The sequence below is a fragment of the Octopus bimaculoides genome, chromosome 14 (genome assembly GCF_046866305.1).
Source record: "Octopus bimaculoides isolate indiv1 chromosome 14, ASM4686630v1, whole genome shotgun sequence".
Lineage (NCBI taxonomy): Eukaryota > Metazoa > Mollusca > Cephalopoda > Octopoda > Octopodidae > Octopus > Octopus bimaculoides.
The window spans coordinates 23,818,010-23,835,509 of NC_142941.1; the positions used below are offsets into that span (position 1 = coordinate 23,818,010).

The following is a 17,500-nucleotide window of genomic DNA, read 5'->3' on the forward strand; positions in this document are numbered from 1 at the left end:
TATTATCTTTATCTTATGATATTTACTTTGTAGTATATTGTACTTATTTATTGTGCTTTTGCTTATGAATTTTTCTATATGTGACAGTGGATTTTCATCGATGAGTTCATGAACTTTGGTTCTTTTCCCTAAATAAGGAGTTCCCCTCCACAGATTCGACATTTAGCAATAGCGAGAGGGGTGAATGACTACATAATCGTTAAGCTTTGGAAGACCTAACCTTTATCCTGAATTCTCTTGAACTCAACCTCATAGCAGAAACTTACCCGAAAGTAGTTGATTTCCTCAATCGACTAAACTTAGACACTGGTGCTTTTAGGCCTTCTATGACAGTGAATGAGAGACTGACATATATTAATACAGCTTTCTGCTATCCAGTCATAGTGTTCGAGAACCTAGTTAAGGAGGTCGGCAAGAGAATCTCCAGTTTGACTTCGAGGAAAAGGATTTTCTACACCGCGATATCGTACTACAATGAGACATTGGCTGCTAGCAGTTATAAGGATTAGGATACAGGCCCGACCTTAAACCCACCAAAATAAAATGTCACCGGCAAGTTTTGTGATTCACTCCGCTTCTTCCTGAACATAAAAAATTGTGTAGGTAGGACCTTCCTTAGTTTTGTCGATAAACACTTCCCCCAAACACACAGGTATAGTAAATGGACAAACCTTGAAAGCTTCTGTTCTCTCAGTATATAGAAAATTTTAGTGAGTAGGTACATACTTGAAACAGGAGAAGGATGCTTATACAGAGGCAATACAACAGGACGTTTCGCGTTCCTGATTCTTCTGCACCTACTAACTAGATCTGATACTTTCTGACCTCCTGTGGCAAAGAGCTCACACCATACTTTTCATACCAGCTTTACAGATGAGTGCTGAAACTGGTTTTCCCAAACTCTCAAGTACAAAACAGATTGATAATATCGGCTGAAAGATATATAAGATATATTGCATTATATATCTAAGAGCGTTGTAGTTCACTGGAAGCATTGTAGTACAGAAGTAGAAAACGAAGAGGAGAACTAAGAAAGCTTCTAATGACGCAGCAAGTTAAAAAAAAAAACTTCTATATTTTAGGCGCAAAAGCCTATCGTCAGAAAGAAGTAGTCAAAGGTATGTGTATTTACATATATTTCCTTATTGTAAACTACTAGACGTTTGGGTTAGTAGCAGCAAATCTCCAACAGTTGGTCGTGGTTGTTGTAAGGATTTTCACGTGGTGGTGGAGGTGGTGAAAGATGGTGTTAGTGGCGTAAGTTAGTAGTAGTCGTTGTGATGTATTCACAGGAGCCACCAGCCCATCTCCGATCGACTATTAGTATTCGAATTGAGGCGGTGGATCAATATAACTTCTTTGATACGAAGATTTCATGCGCTCCTCTCCGAGGCTAGTATGGAAGCGTTATCCCTTCGGTGGTGTTGCTGCATTCGTTAAGTGTTTGTAGAAAGACGACGCCTCGATAGTGAAGCGCTCCTTCATTCGGACGTGGAGTGGTCGGACTGTACTATCAATGTTATAGTCGTAACATTTGGAGTACCGTGTCTGGTATATTACGTATGTATGTATGTATGTATGTATGCATGTATGTATGTATGTATGTATTACATTTGAAAACAGAGTCATAGACATCAATATTCATTCCAAGACATCAGAAAGATCATAAATGCAAAAAAAAGAAACAAAAAAGCTTTTGAAATACCTTGGTCAAATGAAAGAGGATCATGGAAAAATAGCACCTAATATGAAATTAACGAAACTCTACTAAAAAAAAAATCATCATAAAGTATAGCTTTCTTGTGATCTTTTGAAGTGGTTCTCTTCCCGATAAATTTACAAACCTTACAAATAGAGAACAAATTATTGAAATTTGTCATTACCCATTTTGCCCCATTTCATACATCGATTTTGAAAATTATTAAATTAGACATAAGTATGGAATTCAAAAGAGAAAAGATTATTGATTGTTAAACACCAAAACTTATCCAGATATTTTATTAGCAATCTCAATTACAATCAGGTCAAAGTTCACCTGAATATGTTTCAAACTCTCTCAACCTCAATAGCAATAACAATGCTTACAAATTTTTACTCTTAAAAATGGTGCAACAATGCAAAATGACGATGCAATACTTGCAATGTAATGATTTAAAACAGGTAGGGGGCAAAACGAGAAATAACGGAAATCAGAACTTACTCATTTTAGTCCGGTTACTAATTATGCCCCACCCTACTCTAAGTCGAACATCACCTACTAATTCTCTAAGGATTCCTTCTCTGTGAAGAATAAGTTAACAGATAACTTACATTGTTTTCGTGAAGAATGGAGTGACTTGGTAGGAAAGAGGAAAAGTTAAATGCATAGTTACGTTTGCAGAGGTCAGTGTGTGTGTGTGTGTGTGTGTGTGTGTGTGTGTGTGTGTGTGTGTGTGTGTGTGTGCAGTGGAGGTTAGCATATGGTATTAGATTTAAACATTTGCACCTTCATATTATTATGATGGAAGTTTAAATCGGAATGATGTTACCACCTTTATAACATGTTTCCAGTGAATAAATGTCACTGAGTCGTGAAGGTTTATTAACAGAAATATGAAGAATGTATTGGCAGTCTGAAATACAATTCATGTCTGCTAATCCGAATGTAGAACTAAGAGTGTAGAAAAATTGGTGGTGTATGGATGTTTCGATTAATCTGTCCTCTTTATATCGTATATTATATATTTTATACATTATCATTCTAGACTTTACATGTTTTTTGGGGACTTCGAATTGAAATACGTTCTCGATGTGTTTCATGAAAGCTTTGATATGAGTCGAATTGCATGGCTGAAGATTTTATATCCGAAATTGGTGGAAAGTTTCTTGTAGAGTATATAAAACTAGACGGATGTTCCATTTAAATTTCTTTCCGGCTTCGTTTAAAATAGCCCGTTTTGCTTTACGTCAGTGCATTTGGACAAGGTTTAAGCACTTCACTCCTGTTATTCAGGTAAATATCCATACGTTGAGTACCCTTTAAAATTGCTCTCTTCTCCACCAAACACAACCTGCACTTCCTGCTGCTAATGAAGTACAGTTTGCATTTCTCCAGGATCTTCCATTTTATGCTGTACTCTGTGACGCTTTCTTTCAAGAACCAAACGTGCTTGGCTAGGGTTGTGGCATTACATCTCTTTGGGATGTTGAAAGAGGACTTGTGGCTGCTAAAGCGGGTTCTGAAGGGATCTTCCATTGTCCCCACATACTTCGGCACGCTCGGTTACCTATAGGACCCATTGGGTCCTATGGTTGTTACCACTCCTTCGCATAAACTGTCTCCGTATTACAGTGGCCGTTCAGCAGACAAGTTGTGTTACCCCTGCATGAGTATCCTGTTTCTCCCTCGGGTGTAGGCCTACCTACTAAAATCTTTTTTCACACTAGGTGCACAGCTAAAGGATATTCTCTGGGTATGTCAATTAAATATTTTGTTGAATCTATTAAGACGGGGGAAGTGTTTATCAACTAAACTAAGGAAAATCTCACCTACTCTGGTCTTAACGTTTAAAGAAAAGAGCAGCGTGAGCCACAACACATTCCGTTGGCACTTTCTTTTGGTGGAGATGGGGTCTGGCATGTAACTAATGCTATCGTTGAAACCACTGGCATTCAGAGCTCGGTTGCAGTGCGGGGCAGCAGCATTAAAAATCTTTTTGTTTGAAGATAAGCTGAAGCTTTTCCTGCTGACGCCCTTAACCAGGTTCCTGAACACTATGGCTTCTCATTTGGTTTCCTAAAAGGCCTATAGGTACCGGATTCCAGGTCCAGGGTTACGTCAAGGAATTTTATGGATTTCGGGTTGGTCTCTAATGTAACCTTCAGTTCATGGTAATTGTGAGGTCCTTTCTGAGCCTATCTAGCGTGTGACCGTTAGCTGGCACATCATCTTTATAGAAGCCAAAGTACGTTTGGCGCAAGCTGTGCCCTCATTGAAAAATAGGGTTCCTCTGGATAATGTGTACGTCCTCGTCGCACGTGATCTGATCAATAAGTATCCGGAATGTTGCCATAGAAACGAAGCTAAAGCACGCAGAGTGAAGCCGCTTGGCAAAGATTGATCTAAAACTCTGCTGTGCCTGTGCACTAAGTTTTAACGTTCTAGCTCACTTCCGGTGCCTAGAAGCAAGGTGTGTAGCGTGTGATCGTCGCATTGACCATGACAGAAAGGTGAGCAGAGAATCTGCAATAAATTTTGCCAAAATCTTGGCGATACCTGCTCAGAGGCCAACGTAAAGTTTTCAAAAAGTTTTCATCGTTCTCGATACAATCAAGGAGATCTTGTGCAACTGAAACCCGCGTATCTTTTTGCTCAGCTGAAAGCAGTTTTGGCACAAACTTGGCAGACACGCGTCTCATACCCAAATCTTCAGTGATAATGGACTAAACTGAGCCATAACTAACCTGCACGCTCTCTTATTGCTCATGCATAGTGATTCGACGATTTCCCCTCACAGCTGCACGCACATCTGCAATGTTCTCAGTTCTGCTGGTTGCGGGACTCCTAGAACGTTCATCAATATCGACATTTTGAGCTCGTTACTCAATGTCAACAAAGGGGATTGTCTCGCCTTGGCTATCGATCGCCGACGATATCAACAAAGGTTGTTGTATCCCTTTGGCTACAGATCGCTGGTGGCCTTGTTATCTCGTGGGTTCCAATTGGCCAGCAGGTATTTGCTAAAATGTAAGCACGCTCCGAAGGCCTCCGTTCTGGAGTTCAGGATGTTCTCTGGGTCAAGGGAATCCATTGGAATCCTTGCTCGTTCCGCTATGCATAATTTTCAGCGGTTGGTCCCGTTAATGTAGGGGCCTGGATTCTCTAGGATTCTCCATGATATTGTATATGTAATCCCGTCTTCAACTTGCTGCCATATGTGGCTGGCTAATGACGTGACGAATTTCCTTTCCGGTATCCTGAAGGAAGATCTGTGGTTGTAAAAGCGTTGTTTGAACGAATTCCTGGAACAACCGATGTATCTGTGGTAGGGTGTTGGCGGTGGTGTGTCTGTTGGTGTTGGCGTCGCTGCCGCTGTTGTTGCCGGGACTGGTGCTGGTGTTGGTGATGGCGCTGTTGGTGTTGGCGTTATTGGAGGTAGCGATGGTGGTGGTGCCGTCACTGCCGGTGTTGGTAAAGGTGCCGTTGTTGTTATTATGGTTATCGCCATTAATGGAGGCACTGTCATTGCTGCTAAACCGGCCCTATCTAACTTTAATATATGTATATATATATATATATATATATATATATATATATATATATATATATATGAAAGAAAGTTTGAAAATGCACTTATTTTTTAAAAATATTTATTTACTTAACCGGTTTCACTTTTTTAGAAAAAGATTATCAAAAGTCTTTGAGAATAATAAAAAATGTTAAAAAACAGTCTGAGTATTAAAATGCATATATACATTCTTTGATGATAAAATATATTTAAAGTATAAAGCTTTGTATGAACTTTGTAGTGTTACATACTGATTGTCACACATTCTCTGATATTAAGGTCAAATTGTTAAAAACAGTGTTAAAAACTGTATGAAAATACACATATGGAAAAATACATATACATATTCTTATACATATTCTTTGACAATCGAATAAAATTGAGAAGGAACTGACCTGGCCTTTTTCTCTTGTGTATATTGAAGGAATGTTTTACTGTCTTAAAAGACAGTATGACTGGCTAGCTGGGGTGGGAGGGAAGAAGAGTTAAAGAAGATTTTTTTTTATTTTTGGTTGGTCTGTGACAGTCTGTCATGGTTCACTGGATTTTGGGACTGGTTTTGTGCACATCTCTATGTGTGTGTATATATGTGTGTTTGTGTCCGTGTGTGTGGGTGTGGGTGTGTGTGTGTGTGTGTGTGTGTGTGTGTGCGTGTGCGTGCGTGCGTGCGTGCATGCATGCATGCATGTATGTGTTTGTGCATGTTTGTATGGAAAAAGATTTCTTGTCTTTCCTTAACGCGTAACTTTTGTAAGGGGAGGGAATTTATTATTCATGAAATCTAAGTAATAATATTACTGGATCTTACGTTATTGATCTCTGGAGGGATGAAAGGGGAACAAAAAATCAACTTCGGCATGAAAGGAACTTTAACAATTTTAAATCTTACTATTGACTGTGCTACCACAGTGAGTGTAACAGATTTAATCGACTCCAATAATTGACTGGTACCTTGGCGTTATATGCTATCTAATACTGATTTCAAATTTTGGCTCAAGGCCAGCAATTTCGACCCCAGTGCACAACTTGTACTTAATTTATCGACCCGGAAAGTATGAAAGGTAAAGTCGACTTCGGTGGAATTTGAACTTAGAACGTAGGAACAGTGGAAATGCCGCTAAGCATTCTGCCAGCTCGATTCTGCCAGCTCGCTACCTACTATTAATATTCTACATTAACGATGATGTTCTGCTTATATTGCCTAACTCACCCACCTACCCAAATCCATCCATCCGTCCATCAATCTGTCTATCTGTCTGATAATACCAATAAAGTTTGAATTTCAAACTAGGTTTAGAATCCAACTTGCTGTCACTTCCCTTTATAGTGTCGCCAATGACCTTAAGAAAAGCAAGAAGGGCTCCCAATTATAATTTCATAAATCCCGTTATCATTCCGTGGAAGTTCGCAGTGTATATTTCTGTAAGTTCATTAGATGCATCTATAAACAAGTTGAGTATGAGGATAAATGAATGAATGTGGTTCTGAATCTAGCATGGGATCTTGTGAAATTTCTTCCAACAACTTGATGTATTTCAAATTTTCTCCACGTTATTTGAACAAAAAATGTTTTGCATGCTGATGACGAAAATTGCATTAATTTTTTCTTGACGTTAATAATATAGAAGTTAAATCACTAGAAAATTTGAAAAAATCATGCGAAAATTTGAAATACTTAAAGTCTGAAGAAATTTAGCATGATCACTTGTATGTAAATGTGCACGTGGATTTGAATATGAGTATGTGTGTACCTGTCTGGATGAAACTAATTGCCAAATTATATTCTCTTGTTTATGTAGAAATGCGTCACGGAGTCTATGTGTTTAAATGCGAGTGTATGAGAATACCTTGTTTATATGTTTGAGAAGAGATCGATTGAAGAGAATTCTTGCAGTGAGTATAGACATTTTCAAACTCACCTCCACCCATTGATCCCTAAACAGGTTTAGCTGGAGAAATTCAATAAATGATGAGGGAACTATAAATAGATCAGATTTAAAAATACACCAGTCCCAGATTCCCTCTTTCACATTCATCTTTACTTTACCCCATCATTCAACAGTATTCTATTATAACAGACGGTCTTCGTGAAACATGACGTTTTCTTCACAACCCCATATTACTATCCCTACCTACCTACCGACCGACCTACATATACATACATACATACAAACATATATATATATATATATATGTGTGTGTGTGTGTGTGCGTATGTATGTATGTATGTATGTATGTATGTATGTATGTATGTATGTATGTATGTATGTATATATATATATATATATATATATATATATATATATATATATATATATATATATATATATATATATATATATATATATATATATATATATAACTTAGCGGCTGGTAAAATAGATCAATAGAATAAGTACCAGACTCAAAATGTAGGTACTAGGGTCGATTCTTTTGACCAAAAATTCATCAAGGCAGTGCCTCAGTATGACCACAGTCTAATGACTGAAACAAATAAAGGATGGTTCCGGATTCAGTCCCACTGCATAGCGCTTAATCCGGAGTCATGTGATTGGGAAGCTAACTTCTCATATATACTACCAAAGATTCCAGCATTGCCATTAGGATACAGGATCAGATACTACAATAGGTTGGGTATCAAGGGCCCACAACTTTTCAATACCCTCTTAAAAAGATTGTGAGACTTACATGACATGGATGTAGGTGTTTTCAAAACAAAACTGGATTTCCCCTATCAAGAGTTTTGGCCGAACTTACCTCGCAACAGGAAACGCTGATGAGCGCAACAACGTCAAACTCCCTCATTCACTAAAAGTCACATATCAAAGGAGGCTTCAAGTATTAAAAGTGTAGCAAGGTTAATAGCGGCGCCTCTCGGGCTGAAACAAGTAAAAAAAATACCGTATATACGGCCCTTGAGAAGCAGGATCCTCCTAAAGGGCAGGTGATAGGGTTTCGGGAGCTGCAGATTGGGAGGTTGTACGGGTGCATTTTTGCGTCTGTTGAAGCGTGCGGTGGTATATATACATATAGGTGCGCGCGCACACACACGCACACACACGCACACACACGCACATACGTACATACGTACACACGTATATGTATATATATATATATATATGCATATATATATATATATATATATATATATATATATATATATATGTATTTAAATACATATATATATACATATGTATATTTATATATAGATTATATATACTGTATATAAATGTATATGTATATATATATATATATGTATGTGTGTATATGTACAAAAATGCATATATATATATATATATATATATATATATATATATATATATATATATATATATTTACATATGTATTTATATGTGTATTTACATATACATATGTATTCATATGTGTATTTATATATTCATATATGCATTTATATTTATATTTATATACGTATTCATATATATATATATCTATATGCATATATATGTGTATATGTATTTGTATATGTATAAATATGCATGTGTGTATGTATGTATGTATATATATAAAACACAAGATTTAGTTGAATTAGGTACTTAATGGTCTGAGTGGTCAATAATATTAAGTGTATATCAGCCTTGGTGCATAAGTGCCGGCCACACGATATTCTTGCAGTGTCTGCAGATACCCAGCTGAGTGAAGAAATCCGCTCTTAGCTATTCAGAGATGTACCTTTATATTAAAAATACTGTGTATAATACTTACGGAGCGTAGATTCCAGGATAGGTGAATAGAATATAATTGAGTAACAAAGAGGTACAGGTGTGTAGTGAATCATTGCAGGCATGAAGTGGATTCGATTTACTGTAGCCAAATTCAAATTAACACTTCAACAGAACTTTTCTCACGGTGGAACAATAGTTTTTTTTTTTCTGTGACAGCAGTTTTACATTTTCCAGATTCCTTAGCTAGGCCGAAATAATGTCCTCACCACTTGACCTTTCTAACCTCTTCTACTCCACCAAAAGCTAGAACCATGATAACAAGACCACCAACTAAACCCATTCTTCTCAACGATATGTCTATCCTTCTGGATAGTTATAAAAACAAGAACCCCAAACAAAAATCAGTGAGTCATTTGGTGACAACTCAGTGTGAACGGAGTCTGGTTGACAGGCTAAACAAACGCCGTCTCTAAAGAAAAGGGCACAAAGAGAACAACTATGGTAACTTACCGACGGAGCAGTTGTTTCGTCCCACAATCTCTCACTTTCACTAACTTACTTTCTCTTCTGTGCACATTACCATATCTCTCTCTATGATTTACTACTACAATAAGAACATACAGGCCGAAATTAACTCTTTTTACTTCGCATGCTCTGGGGTTTTATCTCCTGCCCGTCGAGGCAAGGTATATTCAATGTAACGGTAAAAAATAAATATTTTCTTCACAACTTCAATCACTGTTTTTTCATTTTTACATAATGGCAATCAACAAAGAGCCAATCTTTACAAACTGATAACGACTCCGACATTTCATATTGTTGTTTACAAATCAAACCTCAACCTCTATTGTACACTAATTAACTTCAGCCGTTACAATTCTTTATCGTTACAACTGGTGAATCCGACGTTGCACCGTAACAGGCCTGGTTACAAAAATAAAACTTTATCATTACAATTGGTGACCCCGTTGAAAAATAATTGCTGCCTTTTGAAGCTGCATTACCAACAACTTGGTGACCCCGTGTAAAGAGAATTGCTACCTTATGATGCTACATGCCGCTGCAATTTTGCTGACTTCGAACGAAAGAACTACAGTCTTCATATCAACAGTCGCTAGACCAAAGAAAAATAACGATAACCTTCGTCACCACAAAGAAGCACCCTCCTTCTACCTGCTACAGAAAGCTCTAAACTGCGATGCAATCCAAAACAATGCAACACAGCCGACGCACAAGGAATTTGCCCACCACGGAAGCCAATAAATGCATCATTTCGACAGCTACGTGCCCAGAAACTAACTGGAAGAAAAAAATGGAAGCCAACACACGCAACGTTTTCGACAACTATAGACTTGAACTTACTTTGTATGCACCTATTTTTGCATTTCAAATGCTACTTTTTAGCTTACCTGGACCAAAAGATTTTCTAACCAAGTTTGTCATTTTTGCTTCATTCATTTTGTTATGTTTGCTCTGCACACGCATTGTTCACCTGTTTTTATTACATGGTTTTTGCTAAATGTCCTCCTTTTGAATGTTTGCAACTTCTTTCTTCGCTTGCACTTTTCCTCATATATCTGCACATATGGTTCATGCACACGTGCTAACTCTGTCACATTCCTGCACCACACATGCCTTTCTCGCTTGTTTTTCATGCTCCCTGCGCTCTTATAGACACAACTCATCCCTGTAAGACCCTAGGTCGGTCACGCATACATAGAGAAAGTTGTTTGTCTCTTACAATGAGCCAGTATGCCACACTTTCGCTCCTGCACGATCGAGGCATATATACCTCATGCACCGGCCTGCATATTCAGCACTGCCTTAATCACTGGCATATTCAATGCCATACACTGTATTTGTAATCAATGCACTAGCATTACTGCTTCAGCCTTGCGAGCCACTTTACACACATGCACACACACACGCACCTCTATTATGCACCTCTACTGCTTCGTTTTGCAACACGTCTGTGTCAGCTCAATTCTTTTCCCAACTTAAAGCACGTCATGTTTAGACATAATTTCCCCCTGTTTGGTCACAAAATTAACAGAGAAAATTATCTCTCTAGCGCATCACTCCGGCATTCTTACACTGTCGTCGTTGCTAACTCAGCAATTAACCACGACTACAGCACCAGACGCATTTCACTACGAAAAAACCTTCAAGGCATTTCACACTCTGCAACCCAGCAGGAAGATCTTTCATATCACGGGTTGAGAATACACTCACTCGCTCACCTGAGCTTATTTTACAGTCAATTTCGATACGTGCACATGCACTCCTGCACACACGCGCTCATTTGCTGTACTACCCAGTCAATGACTGCACACGTTTTGGCACGCAAAGCGACACCGCTATTCGAACTAATCCGAATAGAAAACTGTCCCGTATACACTTCAACGGTCCTCTCTCCTGATATGCAAAATTTCTCCTCTACCATGCATTTCTTTCTCTCCTTCGATTGTTCGTTTCCTTTCCTCGGAACCTCACTGGGGAGGGGAGTGATGTAGTGAATCATTGCAGGCATGAAGTGGATTCGATCCACTATAGCCAAGTTTAAATTAATACTTCAACAGAACTTTCCCCACGGTTGTTTCTGTGACAGCAGTTTTACATTTTCCAGATTCCTTAGCTAGGCCGAAATAATGTCTTCACCACTTGACCTTTCTAACCTCTTCTACTCCACCAAAAGCTAGAACCATGATAACAAGACCACCAACTAAACCCATTCTTCTCAACGATATGTCTATCCTTCTGGATAGTTATAAAAACAAGAACCCCAAACAAAAATCAGTGAGTCATTTGGTGACAACTCAGTGTGAACGGAGTCTGGTTGACAGGCTAAACAAACGCCGTCTCTAAAGAAAAGGGCACAAAGAGAACAACTATGGTAACTTACCAACGGAGCAGTTGTTTCGTCCCACAATCACTTTAACTAACTCACTTTCTCTTCTCTGCACATTACCATATCTCTCTCTATGGTTTACAACTACAATAACAACATACTACTGCAATAAGAACATACAGGCCGAAATTAACTTTGTTTTCTTCGCATGATCTAGGGTTTTATCACCTGCCCGTCGAGGCAAGGTATATTCAATGTAACGGTAAAAAATAAATATTTTCTTCACAACTTCAATCACTGGTCTTTCATCTTTACATAATGGTAATCAACGAAGAACCAATCCTTACAAACTGATTACGACGCCGACTTTCCATCCTACTGCGTATCAACTATCCTTTATCATTCTATCGTTACACAAAACCTTTACTGTTACAGGTGTATATATGTGTTGTTTTTTTAAATTCCGCTAAGGTACTGGTATAGAGCGGTAAGAAGAAAAAGAGATGACAGAAGAATAAGCGATTATCTTGTGAATAGCATTGGCTTACAGCTGTTTCCGGTATTGGATGTAGTGTTCTCATAGTTGAGTGACTGAGTAACACCTTATAACTTCATAGGAGCCTCAAATATGAAATGCTATTTGAACTCTATTTTTGAGGCTAAGATGGAGTTCATAAGGTAATGGCTTATTCCTTTGTCATCGCTTTTCCAATGAGGTCTGTATACATAAACGTATATAGAAGGACATAATTAACATGTGTATATAAATGTATGTGCATATAAATTTAAATAATAAGGGTGAAAAATTGAGTATTAATTTAATTAATGTCAATTTAAAACCAGTGGCCTAACATATTGAAAAATCTGAAGATTCAGAAAAATTATATTACATACATATAAGATGGATGACCACCAAGTGGACGTCCATTATGCTAGAATAATGGATCTCCACTTAGTGGTCATCCCTCTTATATGTATGTGCATATATGTAGTCTGTATTTACATATGTGTATATGTGTGTATATATATGTGTGTGTGTGTGTGTTTGTGTGAGGGTTTGTTTGTGTGAGTGTTTGTTTGTGTGAGTGTGTGTGTATGTTTGTGCGCGTGTGTGTGTGTGCGTGCGCCTCTAATCAACTCTAATTTTTTTCATTGTAAAATAATTCTGCCATTTTTTTTGTATTTTGCTTTTGTTCCTCGCCTTATACCATCACACACACACACACATGCACACATACACACACGCACACACACATACACACACACACACCAACATATATACAGGTATGTATATATATATATGTGTGTGTGTGTGCGTGTGCACGTGTGTGTGTGTGGGTGTATATTGATATATGACGGAGAGCTAAAAGGAAATAGTTACACAAAAAAGACAAATTACAAGACGTAACAAATAAGTTCATCAAAAAAGTTTTTAGCTTCTTTCAGAGAGAAATGGAAAGAGTTAATTGTAATAACGTTGTGAAGATTGTTTTCCGTGGGAATAGAGCAGTGAAGGGAGGAGGAAAACCAAGTCGAGGAGAAACCAGAATGTATATATATATATATATATATATATATTTAATATATATCCATTTATTTATATATATGTACGTACATTCAGACAGGCATATACAGATACATACATGCATACATACATACATATATATACATACATACATACATACATACATACATACATAGGTACGTACATATACTGACATACATACAAACCACACATACACCACACACACACACACACACACACACGCACACACGCACACACGCACACACGCACACACGCACACACGCACACACAGAGTTGTCTGGTCATTCAGAACTCCATAACGATTCTATTCTTTCAACTCTGGAGAGATATCTCGCTTCCTTTGGGACAGCAGAAGAAAACGCAGTTTAATTACTTAGCAAGTACTGCTAAGTTTACAGTTCTCTCTCTCTCTCTCTCTCTCTCTCTCTCTCTCTCTCTCTCCCTTCCCCCCTCCTTTATATATTTTGTTTTAAAAAGCATATATATATATATATATATATATATATATATATATATATATATATATATTATGTAGGTGTACACGCACTGGACTCGTATATACATGTACATAAATTTATATATATATACAGACACGTACATAAATAAACATACATGTATATATGCATGCATGCATGCATACATACATACATACATACATACGTACACACACGCATACATACATACATACATACATACATGGATGCTTCTCTGTCCGTACTCGATGAGTTTTCAGTATTTCGATCAACTGAATTGTTTGTCCATTAAATAATCCTAAAGCAGAACCTGTGTCACAGTAGATGACAGGGCTGGATATTTGAATAACTGATTCAGTCCCCTCGACTATCTGCCGAGTTTCACTCACAAGGATTAGGTCGACCTGAAGGTATAGAAAATGGCATCTACTCATGATGCGACGCAGTAGTATGGATCAGGGACTTCGTGCAGAGACACACATACACACAGATACCCACCCCTCACACATTTAATAATAGATTCAGCTCCACATGTTTAAGTTTCGTGGACGCGCAAAACTCGCCCAACTCGTCGGATGGTGTGTATATGTACACAACTGTTTCGGCTAAACGATGTAGTCTGCTTATAGTTTGTTCCTGAGTGCCGTGTGTGTGCGCGCGTGTGTAATGTGTGCTTACGTGTATAGTCCAAAAGTATGTTTTATCAATTCCTATGTTCTTACATACATGCTTTCCCTCTCTCCGCCCCTGTACATGCATATATACAGCACGCAAAAACCGAGATTTGATAGGATCGTTACGAGATTGGATAGAATACCTTGCGGTATTAATTCCGATTATTTGCGCCCTGATTGTAAACTCACACACCAGGGTAATTTTCAGGATCGATAAAATAAAGTACTGGTTGAAACAGATGGTGCGGTGAAATTTTTGGGGCTTTGAATGCCTTCTGATATCAGCTTTTTGCGTTCTGCATTGAAATTTCACCTACATGCCGGTAGAACCGCAACCCACAGATGGCCGGTGTGGATGTGCAGGCCTTCAATCAACAAAGGTAAACCGGCGACGGTATGCTGAGCCTTTGATCCAGCCTTGGATCAACAATAAAATTTATAGCATATGAATGTTATTCTTTGTTTTTAGAGATGCCTGAATACTCGTCCGGGCAATCATTCGGTATTGGTTGACGACGTCATTCACCCACACAACCTTCTCCCATGACAGATAAAGAGGCTAGTCCGAAAAAGAGGATAAATGACGTCGTCTCCTCATGCCGACACATTGTATACCAATACCGAAGGATCGCCCCCGCACGTGGCGTGTAGCGAACGAGTGAATCTTGTGCTGCTATTTAATACATATAAACCTTGAGAAATGTATTGAGTGCTCCTTTTCTTTCTTCTGCAATCAAACACACACACACTGGCACATGTATATGATATGTGCGTAGGTGAACTGTATGTTCTGTGCATTCTGTGCGTTCTGTGTGTTCTGTGTGTTCTGTGTGTTCTGTGTGAGTTTGAATGATTTAGAGCGTGTGTATCTGTCCGTATGGTTGTGTATAAGCGTGCACATAAGTGCCTGTAGCTTTGTATAGTGTTCCACCAGGTGGTCATTCTTATATATCTTTCTCACTTTTTGATATGCATGTGTGAGTGTCTGCATGTGTTTGTTTTACACGCACACACACACACACATATACACACACACACATACACACACACACACTATATTTATGAACATTTATAAGCCCGGCCCATATAAAGGCATAATTGAACATGAAATTTCAGCATCAATCAGTCATAATTGAACTGTTTAATCCTGGTGTACGAGTATAGTAATTAATAAAGTCAGTAGAAAAACAGACAGATGAAATTAATTATCTGTGGAAACGGAACTTAATTAAAATGGCCCGCTCCTTTTATCAATGGATTTTGCTTACAATAATGACAACCCGGGCCTCGACTGGTGCCAAAAAAGCCATTAAAGGAAAATATAGATATAAAAGTGGTATAAATTTGAACCAGTAAGAAAAAAAATAACAAAATATTTGTGAACAAAATAAAAGTTAATAATTAGACCCAATCGGCCATTCATTCACTTCATCACCCACCCATCCATTTACGCTAACACCCACTTGTCATTTTCTTTCTTTATTTCAGCTCTCTCTCCCCGATAACATGACCAACCACCTGTCAATGTGTGTATGGTAATCTGTATGTATCACTGTGCGTGCGTTAGTACATGTGTATGTGTGCGTGCGTGTGTATCTATCTATCTATCTATCTATCTATCTATCTATCTATCTATCTATCTATCTATCTATCTATCTATCTATCTATCGCCAGTTTAAGGTCCTGGGACAGTTAAACAACAGCTATTACGCTTCCATTCAAAATAGAGAAGAACAGGCATCGAAGTTGCAGTAAATGTCGAAAATTTATTAAATTTTATGAATAGAATATTGGATTTGAAAATGAGAAGAGATTCTTACCGATTTTGTTCGTTTTTGTTGTCAGAAGTAGCCCCGACTGGCTGACAGTCGGTAGCTCCATCACTGAATTTATCCGTGTCTCCGTCTGTATATACACCAATGTAACAATTCCTATAAACACTGATAGATTTGTCAGAGTGGGCCAGTGTTTTTCACCTATGACAACGACCTGAATATATATCCCTCCCTGTCTTCTTCCAGATCGAAAACAACTGTAGTAGCCTGTCTATGATTCGGCGGCGTATAGAGATGAGGTGCTGATATAATTTTAATTCTATATTACAGCTGGGACAATCTCGCTAAAAGCCTGTGCAAACTATCGAATAGAAATACCTTAATAGAGAAATCTCTGTCTCTTTCAGTTTGTTTAATCCTACTTCCTTCGTGCTTTCTCCAAAAATTCTTAGATGCTCGATAAACACTGCAACAGAGTCTGCCTGTATACACCAACCTCTCACGTTTACTTCCTATATGCAGCCATGCATTTGCCAGGAAAGAGGTCCATGTAAAGTGAAGTTATCTATGAGTATTGGCGTAGTGTATGGAAGTGTATGTGGTGATCGGTCCTTCAGTTGCTATACCGTTCCACCGAGGAACAAGGTTCGCTGTAGAACATCGCTAAATACAGTCATACCTCGTTCTGGCTAGACGTTCTGTTCTTCCTTCCTGACAATTTATCTCCTCTTTCTCTCTCTTCTCCTATCTGTCGTTCAGCATCTCATGGTAATTTTCGCTGCACTGTTATTCTTTCAGTGTGATTTCTATGTTAGCCTATGTTCGAACTTTTCTCTCCGAAATGTAGCTGCACTCGACGTGGTCACGATACACAGTGAAACTAATGAGGTGGCTTGCACGAGAATAACTTGCTGACTATATGGTAAGACGGTAACTTGGGTAGATGGAAGACGGATAGAGGCTGGTAAAATAAATACACGCCAGATGGTTGAATAGATGGGCTAATCACTATATAGATAAATAGGTTTAGCAAACAGGTTGGTTTCACTGAAGTATTAATGATAGAGTAGTGTCAGCTGCATAAGTCTAGTGATTATCAGTGTTTTCTTACAACTATTTCAGTTTGTTGCCGTGATGAATATCTGTAAGAAACGCCAGTCACATTTCTTTCCCTTCATTTTCCTTTACACAATGACAACACCAGGCTTCAGAATTCATTAAAGGTGGGGAGAAA

General features: G+C 38.2%; 1 protein-coding gene across 1 annotated transcript in view; it reads right to left on the minus strand.

The window, feature by feature from the left end:
* Positions 1–17,500, minus strand: part of LOC106884025 (endothelin-converting enzyme homolog) — a 582,571-nt gene that overhangs the window by 252,963 nt on the left and 312,108 nt on the right. The gene's annotated exons all lie outside the window — the stretch shown is intronic.